The 19,162-nt window shown below is 33.9% G+C and overlaps 1 protein-coding gene across 2 annotated transcripts in view; it reads right to left on the reverse strand.

Moving 5' to 3' along the window:
* Nucleotides 1-19,162, reverse strand: part of LOC135835880 (zwei Ig domain protein zig-8-like) — a 294,812-nt gene that overhangs the window by 272,714 nt on the left and 2,936 nt on the right. The window lies entirely within an intron of this gene.

Raw genomic sequence — 19,162 nt, forward strand, 5'->3', positions numbered from 1 at the left:
CTGCAAGTCTTCCAAGAAGTACAATTGGTCCCCCTTTACCAAGCTGCTAAAATCGAAAAAGCTCAAAAAAAATAAGTAGATATTACATACCTACCTATCTACCTACCCATAAAATTATAGAAGAAAGTTATAAGGAAATTTTTTCAAAGCTCTTAATTTCTAGGTACTTCAAAATTCTTCAAAATAACTTCTTTTTCAAGAAAAACGGTACCCTATTTCCCCAAGCGATGTAGGTTCCCCTCTGCAGTGCTCTAAAAATTGAAAAAATCAAAGAAAAATCGAGCGTTATTATTGCTATTTTAAATGTTCGTGTCAAAATTCATCTGAATAACCCCCTTTACAAGAAAAAAAACTACATCCCCACTCCCAAAATTTTATCTCAAAAATTTATTTTGTTTTATTTTTTTATTTTTATGAGCTCGGAGTGGAGGGAGGGAGCCGTATAGGAAGACCAACGTTATTCAAGAGCCCAGGGTACTTTTTTCAATCAAGTATTATCGAGTATATTACTATTATTTTTTTTAATTTTTTTTTTTTGAAAAAAAAGTTATTCAGAGCGATAAACTCTTAAAAAAATTACAATTTCATTCCTAATATAAGGTCCTAGGAAGCTTCGTACAGAAAAGTCAAAAGTACGAGTACCTACCCGGTGGAATGGAGAAGTTTTTTTCGATTGAAATCGCGGGGAATATTTCTAAGAAAACTAATATTGAACTGACTCTCTCCGATTTGAACGAAACTAAGCTACATCGAAAGAGCATGTCCTAAAACCCTCGTAATAAAAATTTCTTGCATTAAAATTTATTTTTGGATTTTTGGCAAATTTTTAAAAATTTTAAAAATTTACTTTTATACAACTTTGGTTAGTACATAGTTACCTACTTATTGGGCATCCTGGTTCATTTTGCTCAAAAAAATTTCATTGCAATAGGAGGTGCAAAAATTGCACTTGAAACAGTTCTTCTGAATTCTTTTTAATTTCAACAACTCGCCAAAAATTCGTAATAATGAACTTAAAGACTTGAAATTTTGAATACGGCGCGGTTTTAGCACATGCACTTTCGATCTAGCTTGATTTCGTTCAAATCGGAGAATGCCCGTTCAGTAAGTTCCGATGTTGAAATAATTTTGCCACAGAAATTTTCAATTTTTGAAAGATTTTCGTCGTCTTTTCTTCTACGGACAAATTAAATTTTTTTCAATTTTTTAAATTTTTACACTCTTTGTGCAAAAGAACCAACATTGTTTGAAGAGCCAGGGGTGATTTTTCCTCGAAAGGGGGTTTACTTATTGAGAAGAATTTTCGTTGGAGGCTAAAATTCCCAGTGATTTTTCTTATCATAAAAAACAATGAGACCGAAAAATAAAAATTGAAAAACAATTTTTGACAAATACAAACAATTAATGACCCTCCTTTAGGAGGTCATGTAGCTATAGGGCCCCGGATTTTTTTGAAAAAGCTTGCCTATAACTGTTACCACTGTTACCTAATACCTAAAATGTGTATACACTAAAAAATTCATCATAGATCGCTTCATGCGGAGGACATTTTGACATCCACTTTTGCGAAAAAATTCAAAATTTCCAGTCACATTTAAATGTTGGAGAATTAGGTTCCAAACTTCATTTTTTTTCATTAATTTTCATAACCTCTCTTGGCATCTAGGAGTAAAGTTTGCCCCCTCCCTTGCAAAGCATACGACTTTTCGAAACTTCGACAACGGATACCTACCTAGATTATTTGTAATTAAAGTTGAAAAATGATACTCGGTTTTACAAAGACTTACTGTACAAAGGATAAATTCACCCTTACGTACGTACATTTTAATAGGATGTCACTCGAAATCGAACTCGCAAATGCGAACAAATCGAAAATCGGGTACATAACATATACATCCCTCGTATATATTATGTATAAAACATACACACACACAGGACATGGAAAAAAGGAGGGGTACATAGATATTACCCGTACAGTCAACTTACGCCATTCATGTAGGCCGAGGAAAAAACCCACAAAAGACTTATACGAATCAAAAGTATCATATCGTTGGCGATAGCTCGCCTTTGATAAATGATTAACGTCGCAAAGACAACGACCTGAAATCCCCTTTGCCCGGTGGTGGTGCCGATACACGCGGTGATTTTAATACGCGAATCTGTAACGAATTTCTTGTCTCGATTTAAAGCTAGTAGCACGCCGGGCATCCGCACCCTGCCTTACGCACTCGCACATCCATCCCTTCTCAATGTAAAATGTGTTATTTGAACTTGCCTACTGACTCAGTTCTCACACCGTGTTTATTTTTCTGTTCGACGTTACGCGTTCATTAATCATTAAAAAATTAATTCCCCTTTTACTCGAGGCCTAAGAGTGTAGTATTTTTTTACATTTTTCATATCGCAAATTTATACCGATCATCTTGATCGAGCTGCAAATTTCGCGTAAAATTAAAAATCAAATTATTTAGGCGAGTTTTCCACGCCGTCGATAACGATACCAAACCAACGTTGAACACGTATATCAGGCTCATATTGGTGTAGGTCTATAGGTCTATATAGGTACCTACATCATACCTATACTACATATAAATGTACGTACTTTCCTAATATAGCCTACCATTGCGCCGTAGTGCGTGGAAAAATTGACGAATGGCCTCGTTCCACATTATTTATTACAGGATTGCTGGCTAGTTATTACTTACCGCAGTGATATATGTTATTGAATATTCGCTTTACGTACTCTATCATTTACCTTTTTACACCTTGGTTGTAACTTAACCACATGTTATTCTACGTATCTCGAGCTCTCGACGATGAATCTCGAGAAAATTTCCAACCCCGCCAAGCTCTACAAGTTTTTCTTCCTTACGCCATAAAATACGAAGGTTTAGGATTTTCGACGAAGGTATTTTATAGTCGTGACATACCCCGACGCGTTCGCGTTGAATTTTCTCCACCGAAATTACGATTTTTTCGGCGCGAAGATTAAACGGATATTCTTTATGGTTGCTGATTCGAGCACCTGAAAAATTTTACGCGGTTATGAATTCTCGAGAAATTTTTATAAGTATCTTCTACGCTTTGTCAGAGCCAAGAATTTGAAACATTTTTAAGCGAAATTTTGATAAAGATGCGAATAGAGGTAAGCATTGTTCAGTCGCTTTGGTTATTTTTATAAAATGTTCAATTTTCTTAAACGTACAAAGTTTAATCTTTCCAAATGGAATGAGCGAGCGCTTTTTTTTTTCAAATTATCTAGATAAATTTAATTTTTCGACTTTAATAAAAATTCGAAACAGTGTTATTATTACAACCATTTTCTCTAGTGAGTTCAATAACTACCTACTTACTTATTTTTTTTTTTCTTCAAAAATTACACTCGGTATTATGTTTTTAATCAGTATGGAAGGGTTGGGGAGAACAAATCGTGAAAGAAGACCAGTGAGAATACGGCTCCAAAATATACGAAAGTACATAATTCATTTAAGAAGGCACATTTTTTTTACAATTTTTCAAGAAATGGGAAAGATTGGGAAGTTGGAAAAATCCAAAAATGAGATAATGATTCTAAACCTCTCCCTACCCAAGCATCTTCTTATTTAGGTCTTTTTGAAGAAAATATTTGGTTTGAGATCTTCACCAGAAATATTATACCGTTGAGCCCCAAACTACACTATGAAGCCTTCTTCTTACCCCACTATTTGTCAACAATGAAAACGACGATAATTAAACGCATTTAATTCGAGGCGCGCTAACTGGAGCCAAAACTATGATACATTCCGTATTATTGCATCTTTAAAACACGGATGCGACAAACTATCCAAGAGTCGACGAATTTCCGTGGAAAAACACCTCCGTAAACGAGCTCTTTGATGATACACGGTTTCGCGAGCAGATAGAATTATAACGCCTAAAATAGCTGGTAGGTCTTTTGAGAAACTTAACTCTTCGTCTCGTTCCACCTACCTACATTTGAACAAATTAATTTCAACAAACTTTTGTAATATTTACAAGTGTAAAAGGTAACGAGTAAATTTAATGAACATCGAATTGAAAGAAGACGATAGAATTTCACACATTGCGAAATTATAAAGCGAAAAAGTTATCATTTAGCATTTAGCTAAGTTTGCCAAGTGTGCGAAGGCGTCTAAAAAGTTACCTTTTTAAACTATCAACCGGTATTATATTGTATTTTTATTCAATGGCGGCATGTTGCGGCAGCGTTTTCCGTCTAAACGAGATATTATTCGTCTAGGTATTCCCGAGCATAGGTATAGAATAAGCTGCGGCTATGGCATTCGAGGCGCAAAGCAATGCAAAAAATTCCTTTTTAACGGAAAAATCTCATTAATTTTATGGAGGAAAAATTTCCGTAATTATATTCGTTCGTTGGCTATATACCTACCTACCTATCTGTATAGTTGGGTATCTCCGGAGGAAAAAAGCTCCCTTCTTTGAATTTATTCGGTATACTGCGCCGTACACGGTATACCTTATACCTACCTACTCGTATTTATACAGCTTTTTTCTAACATACACGCGCCATTATCCAGCCTCAGGTACAAAAATATGGGTAGGTCTACCTATTTATATTAAGGTAGATCGCAAAAAAAATATCGGAGAATTTCGACCGAATTCGGCGGAGATCATTATTTTGAGTTGAAAGTCAACCAGAAATTTTTTTAGTTTCAAAGGTGTGTGTGGAGGGGAAACACAGACCTTCAAAGAATATGCATTTTCGATAAAGTCATGGTTTTTTATTCTTAGCTCCTATACCTAACCCGTATTGCTAAGAATATCCTGGTTCCAAAAGATAGTACATAATATTGAGATTCTGTGTCGACCCAGGCTATTTCTGTCAAAATTCAAGACCAGTTTTAGAGTTATTTCTACTGAACGGTTGAAAATTTGCAAATCACCAATTTTTAAACAAATCCAATCAAAATGCGCATTTTTAAAATTTGAAAAAATTGACGAAAACAATTTTGTTTTTTTGAAAAAGCAGTTTCACTGTCATTTTATCGTCAAATTTTCATTCGAAAATGGTAATTTTTTAAAATTTAAATTGTATTTTATGAGTCATATTATGCAGCTATATAAAATAATCGTAAACTTTTAGATTGGTGGTTTTTTAAACCAACCGAGGCCTTCAATTGTACAACTGTTGAACATATCTAAACCTCAGTTAATAATTTTCTCAAGAGACCATTTTTACAAGGGTGGAGGATTGAGAAGCGGGGGGAGGGGGTCAAAATAATATCTGCCTTGGGCCCGTCTTGTCTCTCGATGACTTCGCTATTTTTTCGAAGGTAATTCAACCGATAGTTGAATGAAATTTTGAGAACTCCTGAACTCATTTTTTCGATGCTGCACAAAAAACGCAATTAATAAATTGGAGCATAAAAAATGATATTTTCTACGCGATCATCCTCCTCTCATCTCCCCACCAAAAAAGTTGACTTACTTAGTTGGAATTGAAAAAAAAAAACTGAGCTTGAATTTTGTAAAAGAGTGTACATTTTAGATTTTGATTAGATTCTTTCACCGCTCTTCCCCTTTCTAATAGGGAATTATTAAATAAATGAATTTGCCTCTCTTTTAAATCTTGTACTTACCTAATTAAGTTCATTTTTGATGACATGTTTTCGATTTTTTTTTTTAATTTTGAAAATTTGGACTATTTGGGTGGAGGAGTAGGCGAAGAAAAAGTTGTGGAAAATTACTTGACTAGATTAAATTTTCAACGTATCTACATTTTTGGGATCATTTCAAGGTGATTCTACGCCAAATTAATCGCAATTTTCAGAAAAAGTTTGGAATTGATTCACTTTTACAGACACCCTATTCCCAAACTCGTATAAATAAGAATGAGTCATTAGTGTTAGTAAATTCTATTGGTTTAGAAGTCAATTATTTTCATTTCACTACAGTTTATTTTTCTTGTGCAGCAGTCTCGTTGAATTTCGCGAAAGAATCGTCAAAATGGCTGACCACTGATCAGAATGAAACTTTGTTTACCATTTTCACACAAAAGAGGTCGCGTTTGCCATGTTCCCTGATTATCTGCAATTTACCCCCAGTAAAGTAACCTACAGTTGCTGGAGCACTAATTTTAAAATTTTCAGAAATGAAAAATGTTCAAAACGAATTTAGGTGCAGCTTCTTTTTGGACAAGAAAAGCAGTCCCAAAAGGAAATGGATTTTCTTTAAAATTTACAAAAAAAACCCACAAATTTCAATGACTCTATGTAGATTAGCTGAGTTCGTTTTGACGCGGATTCTTGCAGATTCTTTCGGATTCTCGAGAATCAGGTTTTTATGACGATTAGAATCTACTCGAGATGTCAAGAGTGGATTCTGAAAATGGATTTTGGATTTTGTTATCAGTAAGTACCCTAACGAAAGAAGACTGATAACTGTTTACATTTTGAAGGTAGGTAATTTTGTTACAGAGCATGTTCCATTTTGTCTTCAATACCGTGTAACGTAGTCAACACTAAAATCGAATCGATGATCAAAATAAAAAAATCAAATTAGAACATTTTTCGAAACCTTTAGAATTGAAAAAAAAAAACTTATCAAAATGTTTGTAACTTATCCAATTTTGAGATTGGCCACTTCAGCAAACAGAAAGGGGCTTCATTTATCTAACTTTAAAAATTAATGCCAGTATTGATCTATGCTGATAAAAATTTTCATTTATTCAATGTTTAATAAAAAAAAAAAAAAAAAAAAAAAAAACCAGAAAAATTGTCCTTAGAAGACATTCCTCGCCAATAATCACGTACCATAGGCTCTGTTGCTCTCAAGATCGGTGACTTATCATATCACTGACTGAAGTGACCGTTCACTCGTTAGTGATATTTTTCATTGAAAGACGAAAGATTCTACTTGCAAGAAAATGTTTTAATTGCATGTCACTTTAAATTTGAGCAAAATTGCAACAAATGAAAAAAACATGTCGAAAACTTTTCAAAACAAAATTCTTAGCTGCAGCCACGTTGATTAGAACACCATTCAGAGCAGTGGATTATACCAAGGGGGCGACTGAGGTAATTTCTCCACCCCCTTGCTGATGATAATTTACAATAAAACATGAAATGATGACCGTTTCTTAAAACAATTTCTTCCTAAAAATATTCGCTCAAGCAGAAATTTTGCCTTTGTTTTCATGAAAGCAATCATACAAGTACATTATGAAAGTCTTTCAGAAAATGACCTCAAATTTCGATTTTTCAAGCCTGAAAATCTGCCCCCCCCCCTTGGAAAAATTTTGACTACGCCACTGATTCAGAAAAATTTGGCAATAAAACTTCGAAATTACTCATAAAAGAACAAAATTTTTGGTACCGACGGCATTTTCACTCAAAAAAGATAAGTACCTAAAACTTTCTTCTTTATTGTATTTTTACCTCATGACAATTCTATTCTACGTATTTTCATAAATTTTGCCCGCAAATTGAAAAAAAAAATCTTCGATAAGTACAGGTTTAGCTGTAAATCTGGACCTGTTTTCCATTTCACCTTGGTTTCTTGGTACCTTACTCACCTACCGAAGTTTTATTTGAATTTGATTCGACATGGTCAAGAGGTTCGTTTATTTAGTAAATCTGCAAAGTATGGTACTATACCAATGATGGCGGCAGAGATTCGATGGAGCACCCTGTACAACCTGCTGTTATCGCATATTATACGACTGCAAAAACCTCAAGATGTAAAAATTAACGCTAGTGTAACTAAATTAATTCGTCATTTGCGTTCGACGCGATAAGCAATTTCGCCATTAGCCACGCCTGCGCCTTGCGTGTACCCATATTAGACGTCTACTCGTATTTATCGCACCTAACCTACCTATACCGAGTACCTGGTCTTTTCGGATTCATATAGATCAATTTTCACCAGTTGGAAAATTTTTATACGGCTCACAATATACCCGAAAGTATTAATTTTAAACGTTAATTTAACCGATGTTAAACGCTTGTAAATGACGATAATAGTACGAATTACTACGGTACCATACCGTACGCGAGAAACGCGTCGAGAGGCCGACGATAGGATAATAAGCCATATCCTATCAAATTTTTCATCCCAAATTAGCCGACATGGTTACGCGTCTTTTAAACGGTTTTTCGTTTCAGGACATGTTGGACGAGAGAAAAAAAAAACCATCGTCACATTATCCTACCGATTCGGTGGAATCGCATGGCATAGTACATGAGTATTTTGGTACATTACAGAGATATAAACCAACCCCTCTACGTAGCAGTCCTTTCGGATCGAATGAAAGATGAAATTTTCTTCGACGATTGGCGTGTTTTTCTCTTCGTCCCTTCGACACAAGGAGTCACGGACAAAGGGCAGGGAAGGGAGTCTACGAGTCGAAGAAACAATTAAGTCGACTTGGCGGAAACGTTGCGTGAATTTCGATGAGTTCGCGATGAATTTGTTATTTTAAAGAAAAGGGTTGGTTATATCTATCCGAAGTATCGACGAAGTTATGCGCTTTGATTGATGACTTTATTTCGCGCTGAATATATTACCACTCAACTTTCTGGCCTGAGCTAAGTTTTCGCCTTAGTTTTTCTTTTTTATTTAAATATTTACCAGTATTTTTTAGACGAATTAAGAAATCATCTCGCGCTTTACTCTCTCATAGTCTATCAACAAAGTAATATAACTTTTGAAGTATATGAATAAATCCTATTATCTTAACGCTCAATAATTCGAACGTCGTATTAAAGAGAAAATTGAGGAATTATACTACATCAAATAAGCTTCGATCAGTTTTTAAAATTACACGTATGAATCAAATAGCTAAAAATATGAGTACCTAAATAAGCAATGGAAAAACAATGCAACAGTTCGAGTCAAACGAATGCCCAGAAGATACGATGAGTATAGGTATCCGTAGATGTACATGTAGCTCAATGTGAACCTGCCAACACACTAAAAATGCCGGATCGTACTTTCATTTAAGGTATCCACTTCTGGTTTCTTCACGGCTATAATACGTGTACGGTGAATAGTGAATACGTATATGTTTATTATGTACAAATTGTTAATCATGCTAAATTAGCCACAGTTCAACCTTTTATAAACAACTAGCTGTGTACCCGTGATCTCATGTGTAGGAAATTAAAAAACAAACAAATAAACTATTTTCTAAACGAATAATACTTAATGAATCCTTCAGGATCGAAGAATTGTAAGAAATGAGCTAAAAATGAATTCAGATAATGTGATTGAAAAAACTCATACTCGTACTCAAGCTGGCACAAAAGTTTCGTATTTGGGTGAATTTTCCATTTCCATTAATAGGTAACTAGACCTACCTATCTTACATTTTTCTTCAATCTTTGAATTACTTCTGAACTCTTGATTATCATCCAACCAATTTTAAATAAAAATAATCAACTTCTTGACACCAAATACTTACTTGGTTAAGCAATGGTCCGAAGGTCTATAAAAAAATTCAAAAAAGTATCTCCTATTAGTTTTGACGCGATGTGGGGACAAAAAAACCACTTTCAATTTATTATATTGATTATAAACCTCTGCATGAATAAATTAATAGGTATGTACTTCAAAGGAAAACATTTGTAGGTATAATGTTTGGATTTGCCCACATTGATCGCATCATCGCTGTGTAGAACTAACTTAATATACCTGCGTATTTTTTTAAGAAGGCAAAGATTACACTATTTAGCAGGTCTAGGTATTACAAAACTCGCGAAATAGCATAACACGTTCCAGAAATTGGTAAATAAGAGAGTTTAGTTACCAAATGATAATTTTTAAATACCTACCTACTTACACAGCAATTATGCAAGTAATTATCATTCTTTGCAGCGTTTACAGATATAATAGCAGCAGCATGCTTGGAAATTCTCCAAAGACGAGAAGCAAATTTTAAAGCATATCTTATATCAACGGCATTTATCCACGCTCATTATTTTTTTAACTTGGATATTTCGAGATAAACAACTACCCGCCTAATATTAATTAAAAGATACGGTTTGCGATGACATTTTTTTTTTTACAAAATGTCCCATTTACCTATTTTTACATCTAATATTGTACCCGATGCCGAAAAAACCTCAGATTTGAATGGTTGAGAAGTGCATTTATTCTCGTGTAGAAAATAAAAATCTCTAATTTGCAAACTTCCTGTTCCATTTGCATTCGAATCGAACGTAAAAAAAATATTCTGACGAGGGAACGATTAGGAAAGTACAAATTACCAACTCTGATTAAAACCATCATAAAAGTTATCATTATTTTCAAACTCAGCGAGAAATTTTGGGTAATCTACTTCGATTGGTTGAAAGGGTAAGTTTTATTAAGCTAAAAACGATTACCAATTTTTAGTGTGAAAAATTTCTGTTTTGGATCTAAAAAAAATCATTGTCATTTTTTAACTCAACGAAACATTGTGATCCATTTCAAGAGGTCACAAAAGAATAGTTTTCGCTCAGATCATGGAAATTCACCAGGAAAATTCCACTTTTGAATCTGAAAATTTTAGTTTCGAGGTTAAAGGGAAAAAAATTCACTATTTTTGAGCTTGGCACAAAATTTTAATCCATTTCAATTGGTCTCATAAAAGAGTTTTTGTCCAGATCTAGGAAATTCGTAAAAAATGTCATTCTTGAAACTGAAAATTTCAGTTTTGGGTTCAACGTAAGACTCGTAATTATTTCTGAGTTCAGCGCAACATTTCAATTAAATTCAATAGGTCACAAGAATGTTTGTCTTAATCAAAGAAATTTGTAGAAAAAAATGTCATTTTTGAAGCTAAAAATTTCAGTTTTGGAGCCAATGTAAAAATTACCAATGTTTTTGAATTGAGTGCAAAATTGCAAAATTTTAATCCATTTCAATAAGTCAAAAACTAAGTAAGTATTCTATTTTTTTTTCTTCAAATTTTTGAAAAATTCCCATATTTTAGCCTCTTTTATTTTAAGGTTTCGTGCTCATTATGACAAAAATCTAGAATGTGTTTCTCTAGGGGAGTAAAAATTTAAAAACGAGTACACACTTCTACAACCTCTCAACTCTCTCTTCATAGCTACTGAAAAACTCATATAATTACCCACCTACTAACTACAATTTTTTGAATTATTTTTAACGATTACATAATTTTGAAAACGTTGAAATTTGATTTTTAAAATGGTTTCATACTTTCATTGAATTTTACGTCCAGATGATTTTCTTTTAATTTTAATATTGACTAAATTTCACACTCGCGTTATCAATTTCGGGCAATGCGCCAACTTAGCCTATCATTAAACAGGCCTCCAAAGTTACAGCGATAATTAGACTAAGTATTGCTGAATGGAACCGCAAAGTTTTTCTATTTTAATAGTTGGTCTCAGTACTTTGAAACATTCCCAATTCCAAGAATTTTTCATATTTATCATCTAAAAAATGATAAATTTAATTTAATATGAGAGAAAACTACATCCGTACAGGGCTGTTGAAAAAGTGAGCATATCTTTCAAAAATGCTACACTATAAACGAGATTCATTTAAATGATCGTTATAATATGGCTCAACGTGTGAAACACTACATAGTACACACACACGTAGGTACCATGAAATTGTAATCAATTCAAGCTGATTTCCGTCTAACACCTCGGACCCACCTAAACCCGCCTCAAAGGCGTGAATGCGTTGATAAGGCGAAAACAAGACATATCTGTACAAATTTGAACCCTATAATAGTGGAAAAAATTCCACACCACACATCGGCATCGGCATCAGACCCGATTTAAAAAGACCATACGTCCGTGCAGGTATATCACATCGAAAAAAACATTTTGGAAAAGAACAAACGTTTAAACGATTTGAAAATTCTGTCACCAATACGAAACGTCTACGTATAGATCAGATGATACGCGCAGGGTGAAGTACGTTCGCTTCAACATGATGAATTTATGAGGGCAGCCCCCATAAATCAACGGCCACTCGCATACCTCACGCGCGCTTCCTTCGGCATGCAATACTCTCCAACCTGAAACTAAATTACAAAACAAGTTTAATTGATTTTTTTTCTCCTGTATTTCGAACACCCGCCAGCCAAGAGGGGAATTATTATTAATTTCGATCACAAATGAGGCGTATTTGTTAAACGTCAGATCAACCGCGCTTCGGAATAGCCCAGCAAACGACGAAGCCCTCGTAAATCTATCAAACAAATTAGCGCTTATGACACGTACTAAAACATGCTCTCTCTCGTGTAACCTATCGCTCTACGTTTTTTTTTTTTCAGTTTTCCGCATCGGTTCTTAATTTTTCTGTGTACACATTCTTTTCGTTCGAGTCTACGTTTCGTACATAGTTGTGTGGTTTACCATACGCTCAGGTACTTTTTTTTAGACGAATTTTTCTCTTCTCGAAAAATTTGACTATTGAGTTGGGTTCTTTCTTTGAAATCGAAAAATGAAAGCAAAAATCATTTTTCATTCTATTTTAGGACCCCGTAGAACATTTTTTCTAGCTTTTCAAGATTACGTAGAGTATAGTACCTAAAGGTATTTCTGCGGGAAAATGCGAATGGGCAAAACCAAATTATCTAAAGGTGGAGAAGGAGGGAGAGAGGGAGAGGAAATAGTATCAATTAGTCGTCCTTGACTTTTTTTTATACTTAATGTTAAAAAAAGGATTCGAGAAACAATAAGTACCAATGGGAGATATTAACACTCAATAGACTGTAAAAAAAATTTGGGTCTCTCACCCCTTGACAAAATAAAAAGTTGCCATCCATGCCCCCATCCCTCCTAAAAATTTGTTCGATTGTGGTTTTTTTTCAAATTCAAAATGCATCCCAAGAATTTTTAAGAACACAAACACTAGGTATTCGTTTTTTTTTTTTTGTTGAAAAAATACAATAAAACTATTTAAAAGACATTTATTTTAGGGAAGGAAAGGTTATAATGCAGTCAGCACCTAATTTCAATTTGACAAGATCATTAAGATTGAGTTTTCATCGCTTATTTCGAATTTTCGAATTTTGATGGACCGTGGACGTAAAACATCGAAAAATGGTGGGGACAGAATTTTTGAGTATCTGAAAAAATTCCAACAATTTTTCTGGAAATAATACGCATCATTATGATTTACCTATGAAGTCGAATTTCAGATTTTTAATACCTACTGAAAAATGTTGATAATTTCAGAATCTGAAATTTGATAAGCTGAAATTTTAAGATGAAAGTTCAAATTTTCACAATTGATAAGCACAAAAGTTGAACACATCAGTTTGAAATTTTTTAAAAATTAATTCGCGACGACTCTTTTTTACTGATTTTTTTATTCAACAAACTAAATTTTCAAAATGGGATCTCAATACTTTTGGGGGTAAAATGACATTTGCGCACACTTAATGAAGTTTTGTCAGTGGTTCTCAAACGAAGCAATATTTTATTTAAGCAAGAATTAAAATAGAACGATTTTTTAAAATTTTGGCTCTTTTTTGCGGCACAGAGGGACGTGAGAGGTTGGACCCAAAAAATAAGTTCATATTACGTCACAGAGTGGCTTTACGTCCAAAGTTTACCAAATATAGCCTATGTATGATTCAGTTGAGGAGCTCAGTGCAAAAATAGACCTTGTCAAAAATGGAAATAAAAAACAAGCAAAACAAAAAACCACTGTAAAGTCCTGATGAATTGGTATACTATGGTCAAAATAATTTTTTATATCAACTTGAGTAGTTCCTGTTACTCTCAGAAAAACTTTTGGAGGGCTATAATACTGATGCATCCATAAAATGGAGTGGAGAAAATCACCTTCCCAATTTTTTTCCAAACTGACAAGGGATATTTTTGCAATGAGCTCCTCAGTTGTGTGTTACTTGAAAAATCAAGGCACCCCCCCCCCCGACCAATCCCCGGGAAGGGTTGAAGACTAATCAATAGAGGTTTGATTAGTAGTTGGGTGATTATTTTCGTCACACCTGACATAAAATTAACATTGTGTGCAAATGTCCTGCTTTCCGAAAAAATCCATTAAACATTTCTCGTCCCATTGTTATAAAACTGTGCGCAAATGTCCTATAGCCCTTTTGGGAAAGGGCACAAGGGTCACCAATTTTGATCTATTTGTAGAAAAAATTTATGATTAGAATAATGACATATTGAGTAGGTACTCAATTGATTTAATTTGAAAGCCCTGAATTTATATATGTATTGGCTCATTGTTTCGATCTGACCCATTTGAATTCCTCCTTCGCCTCCTATAAGTGTTTTTTAAACATGGTCAAAATGCTGAAAAAAAATGAATATAAGTGTGACTCGTCATTTATTGGGTTATTGGGGGTGCTGAGTTGAATATACCTGTTTTATTTCTTGGATAAGGCTTCGTCAGTGTCCCTTTCATGTGCGAGTAGTCCTAAGTTTGAAAAGCAATTTTTAAAAAAAATTATTTTAATATTTGTATCAATGTATAAAAGCACTCTCACTTATACTGCAATCTCTGCCAATCTTCGACGTTCATCTTGGAATTGGGTGCAAATATTCAAAGTTTCATTTTTTTTTTTTTTTTTGCAAATACTTATCTATGTACTTGGATTTGTTTAAAATTCAATTTTAAAAATTGCTTATCAAACTTGGGAACCACATAATGAAGGACACTGAGGGGTATAATCGAACTCAGCACTCCCTATAACCCAATAAATGATGAGTCACGCCAGATCAAAATTGGTGGCCCTTGTGCCCTTTCCCAAAAGTATTGAGATCCCATTTTGAAAATTTTATTTGTTGATAAGACTTATTAATTTTTTCAAATTTTTAAACTGAAGTGTTCAACTTTTGTACTCATTAATTGTGAAACTTTGAACTTTCATCTTGAAATTTCAGTTTAGAGCTCTATTTTGTTCAACAAGCCAAAAACATCTGCTTGAAGCTCAACTAATGTTAAGGTATGGATCATCAAAGTTTGATAGGTGCATGCAATAGATTTCTTTTTTAAAAATTCGGCACTCGAGCATCGTCTGCTCGTCCGCTACGCCTTTCTATTTATTTCAATAAAAAATTTATTTCCTTAACCTTGCACCGATATTCTACATACATATGTTTTGATCTCGGTACGTGTGGTTTTGAAGACGACCAACGGAAAATATGACATAATGTGACAAGCGTTTGAAATTAATTTCCCATAGAAATTAATCTCGTGATAAATTGAATTAGTTTTCGTGTCTAGAATGATGAGAATTGCCAGCGTTGATTTACCATCGTCGTGAGTTCAAACGCAAGAATTTATCAATGCTCTATTCCATCTCGTTAGAAATTTCGAAAATTTCACCGCATCTTGTTAAATTCGACTCGAACGGTAAGCTTATACTGCTAAATACGAAACCCGAATGTTAAATTCGATTTGTCGTTAAAACACGAAACTTGTATGTAGTCTACTACGGTACAAAATTTCACCACTTTGATTCGGCTTGTATGTGTACCATTTTATTCAGACTGGAAAGTAAATTTATTGCGAATAAACGCTTTTTCAGTTCATATACGACAGATACGAATAATTCACGTTTTATTAATATGTATCTGCATAATACGTACACTATACATTGTGTTTTTGTAACAAGGGGGTCGTAAAAAGAAACACGATCGGTTCGTTTTCAAAATACCGCATCAAATTAGACGAGTCACTGTCCATACGTATAAATCAGCGCGATGTTCGACACGAATATCCGATGTATTTAAATTAATCAACTGTCTGCGATCGAGAGATTTCCTACGAGTTGATACCGATCGCTTAGAATAGATATAAAATCATTAATTCGCCCAACGACTCGTATATTATGAATATGTATGTAAACATTTTGATGATCGGTGTGATTAGCCTATCACATCACCAAAGAGAGATGCCGATCGATGCCGCGTCGATTAATTAATTGTCCCGAGGAGTAATTTTAAAACATGCGAGTTTTCGACCTAAAGGAATTTCGAGAACAAAACCGTTTTGAAAATTTAATAAACGTTTGAAAATCAGCATATCTTTTTTCCCCTTAATTTTTCGTTCACGGTTCTATTGTCTTTAATTTTGCTTAATTAGATATACAACATATATGTTGACCAGAGAAAAAACGACGCCATGTACCATATTTATCATTTTAAAAAATGCTCTCAACGACCTTCAACATTTATAATACCAGTATTAACATCTATTACTAAGTATTGTTCTGCGACATAAATTGAATTCGTGAAAATATCGCAACGAGAATATTTTATTCGAGATCTTGAATTTCAACGAGTTTTTCAAAACGAAATTATCAAGTTAATTTATAAACTCAAAAATTAGGTTGACTTGTTTATGAAGGAAAAGACCATCACGATCACCATCACAGCTACTTTTATGGCTGAATTTTCTAAATTTCAAGTCATCAAAAATAAAAAAAAACTTGAATTTCGACATTCGCGTTAATTTTTTCTCAAATTTCAAAAAGCCCCTCTCCCACTCCGGGAACAATTTGGAGTCAAAGGTCAAAGTAGATAAATAAATATTAAAAACGAAAGCAGTGACCTCAAAATTCTCAACATTTTTTTAAAACTTCTTCTTGAAAATAAACCTCCGGCCCAAAAACACCTCTTACCCAGTCTTCATATCTCTTAATATTTCTTACTTGTCGTTTGAGCAGTAGTGCGTATTTGTATTTCACTTCAAAAAATAATATAGGAAAGAAAATTCGACCAGTAAAAGTAAAAGAGGCGATTAATTCACCCTTTTACGAGCTGAAACAGTGAATGGGAAATTTTACAACCCATTTTAATTTAATTTCTTTTATATAACCAGATCAATGTCAAGTTCAAAAGGGTACATATTAAAGCGGATGAGTTTTGGCGATAAATTCGTCCCACATTCGTTTCAATTCGTCAAAAACGAAAAAGAAAGATATTAAAATCAGTCGCAAAACGAGATGTAGTACGAGAGTTTCGAAAAACCTATTTATGTACTTATTTCCTTGAAAAATACGAAAATTTTTTGATGTACCTACCTATGTACTTACTTTTAACGAATAAAAAATACATAATTTGAAATTATAATTACAAAAATCAACTTTATAATATATTGCTATCAGGTAAAGTCGACTTAAATTATGTAGTTAAGGAGTACTGTTTTGGAGATACTCCACATTGGCTGATTTTATATGTTAAAGTTGACTCTAACTAAGTATAGGGAAAGTAGACTTGAACTGAAAAATCGACACGAAGGTTAAAAGTGTTAACACATATCGATGGTGTTGTGGATAAAAGGCCAAACTGTTTTTTTTTTCCAAAGGGCAAATCTGTTCTCGGTCATTTTGAGTAAATACAAAAGGGCCAATCTGCATTTTTTTACATGAAAGTATAATCCAAAACGGCGAAACTGAACTATTTTTTTACTTTTTTTTTACATTACAGACCACTACAAATTTATCTTTGATGGCCAGTAATTTAAAAAAAATTGCAAATGTACCAAAATGATCTCAGAAAACCCAGACCTACGAGTAAACAAAATAATACGAGGGTGGATTAAAAAGTATCGCCAACAGTGCTCTGGAGGAGAGCCTATATGGAGGTACGAGTATTTTGAACCAAATGAGCGCTCATTTTATAGCTTGAAAGATACCTACAACTCGAAAAAATGTTGATCGTATTTGAAATTTTTGAGAAAAGTTATTCGGTTGATGGGGCTGGAGTATCGTACATTGCGGTCTAGTAGCAAGTCTAATATCTATATCAAGCAGTGTGTGCAATCATTTGATAGTCCAAAGCCTCAGGAACACGGCGGTGTATTCAGTTTTTTTTGTTTGACTTGTACAAATATTCTTGAATGAATTCAACGAGATCATGGTATAGCTAAGTGATGTTAATTTTCACTAAAAAAAAAACGCCCAAGTCACTTTGGACATGTTCAACATTGTTACAACATGTTGTACAGAAAAACTAAATACATCACCATGTTCCTGTAACTTCAGACTACAAAATTACTGCTCATGCAGCTTGCTATAAGAATTAGTCTCGCCGGTAGAGCGCAAAGTGTACCTACTTGTGTATCCTGCATGACCTGAAATTTTTTCCTCGGCCCATTCGAAGGCCTCCAAAATTTTTTCTATAACTCATAAAGAAAAATTAAGCACATCATCGTGTACCTGAGACTTCAGGCTACAAAATCACAACTTCTTTCTCAATAGAAATGAAATGAGGAAGGATCGAGATGACGGATTTGCTAAACTATTTGAACCTGAACCAAAGACCAAAAATTCAGGTAATTTGAGTACGCTGTATAAGTATTTGGCATTACTTGGACACATTTGAGTAATTCTGTTGGTTTTTCTAGAAATTAAAATATCAAAAGAGCCTCAGGAAACGAATTTTATCCGTCAAAAAAAAGAGTTCATTCTGAAGATGATTAAAAAAGATACCAAAGCTCGAACCTTCACTGATGACTGATAACAAATCGATTTCACCCCTACATACAATATTAGACTATATGAGCTTTCATTTCGCGGCCGAATATTTCCCATTTGCTAAGCATTTGCCATTTATCAACAACAAAACATCTATTATTTTTTGCCAAATTTATCAGATTGGCCCTTTTTTTCATGTTGAACCTGTAGGTTGAACAAATACAAAAGGGCCAATCTGTCCACTCTCGAACTATTTCATCATTATAAATTTCTCAAGCTAGAAAAAATATTATCAGTGGATAATAATGGAAAGCGAATGAGTTGCCTTCATCAAAAAAATTGATACATCGGCCAAACTACTCCTTAGTACGATGATATGACACTTTCGAGTTTAGAATGCAAGTTGGAAACTCAGTTTGGCCTTTTATCCACAACACCATCGATATATGAACAGATGATACAGAGCAAATGAGAATACTTAACTAGATGGCAGGGGTAAAAGTTGCAAAAGCGTTGAAAAAATCAGCGTTAAAAAGTATAGGGGTTCAGAAAGTCATAAAGGTACCTAGACGTAGTAGGCTAAAAGAGCAAATACATCAAACAGTATAACACCAGGAAAACTCCAAGTATCATCGCGTTTGTTAAAGTGAAGGAAACGCCAAGCTAAAGTGAAAGGCCGACGATAAAAGCGGAAAAGAATAAAGTAGCACGGGACATTAAATAAAAATAATCGAGGAGGAAAAAAAAGAAGAGAGAAAAAGA

Source organism: Planococcus citri, chromosome 2 (genome assembly GCF_950023065.1).
Source record: "Planococcus citri chromosome 2, ihPlaCitr1.1, whole genome shotgun sequence".
NCBI classification, from domain to species: Eukaryota; Metazoa; Arthropoda; class Insecta; order Hemiptera; family Pseudococcidae; genus Planococcus; species Planococcus citri.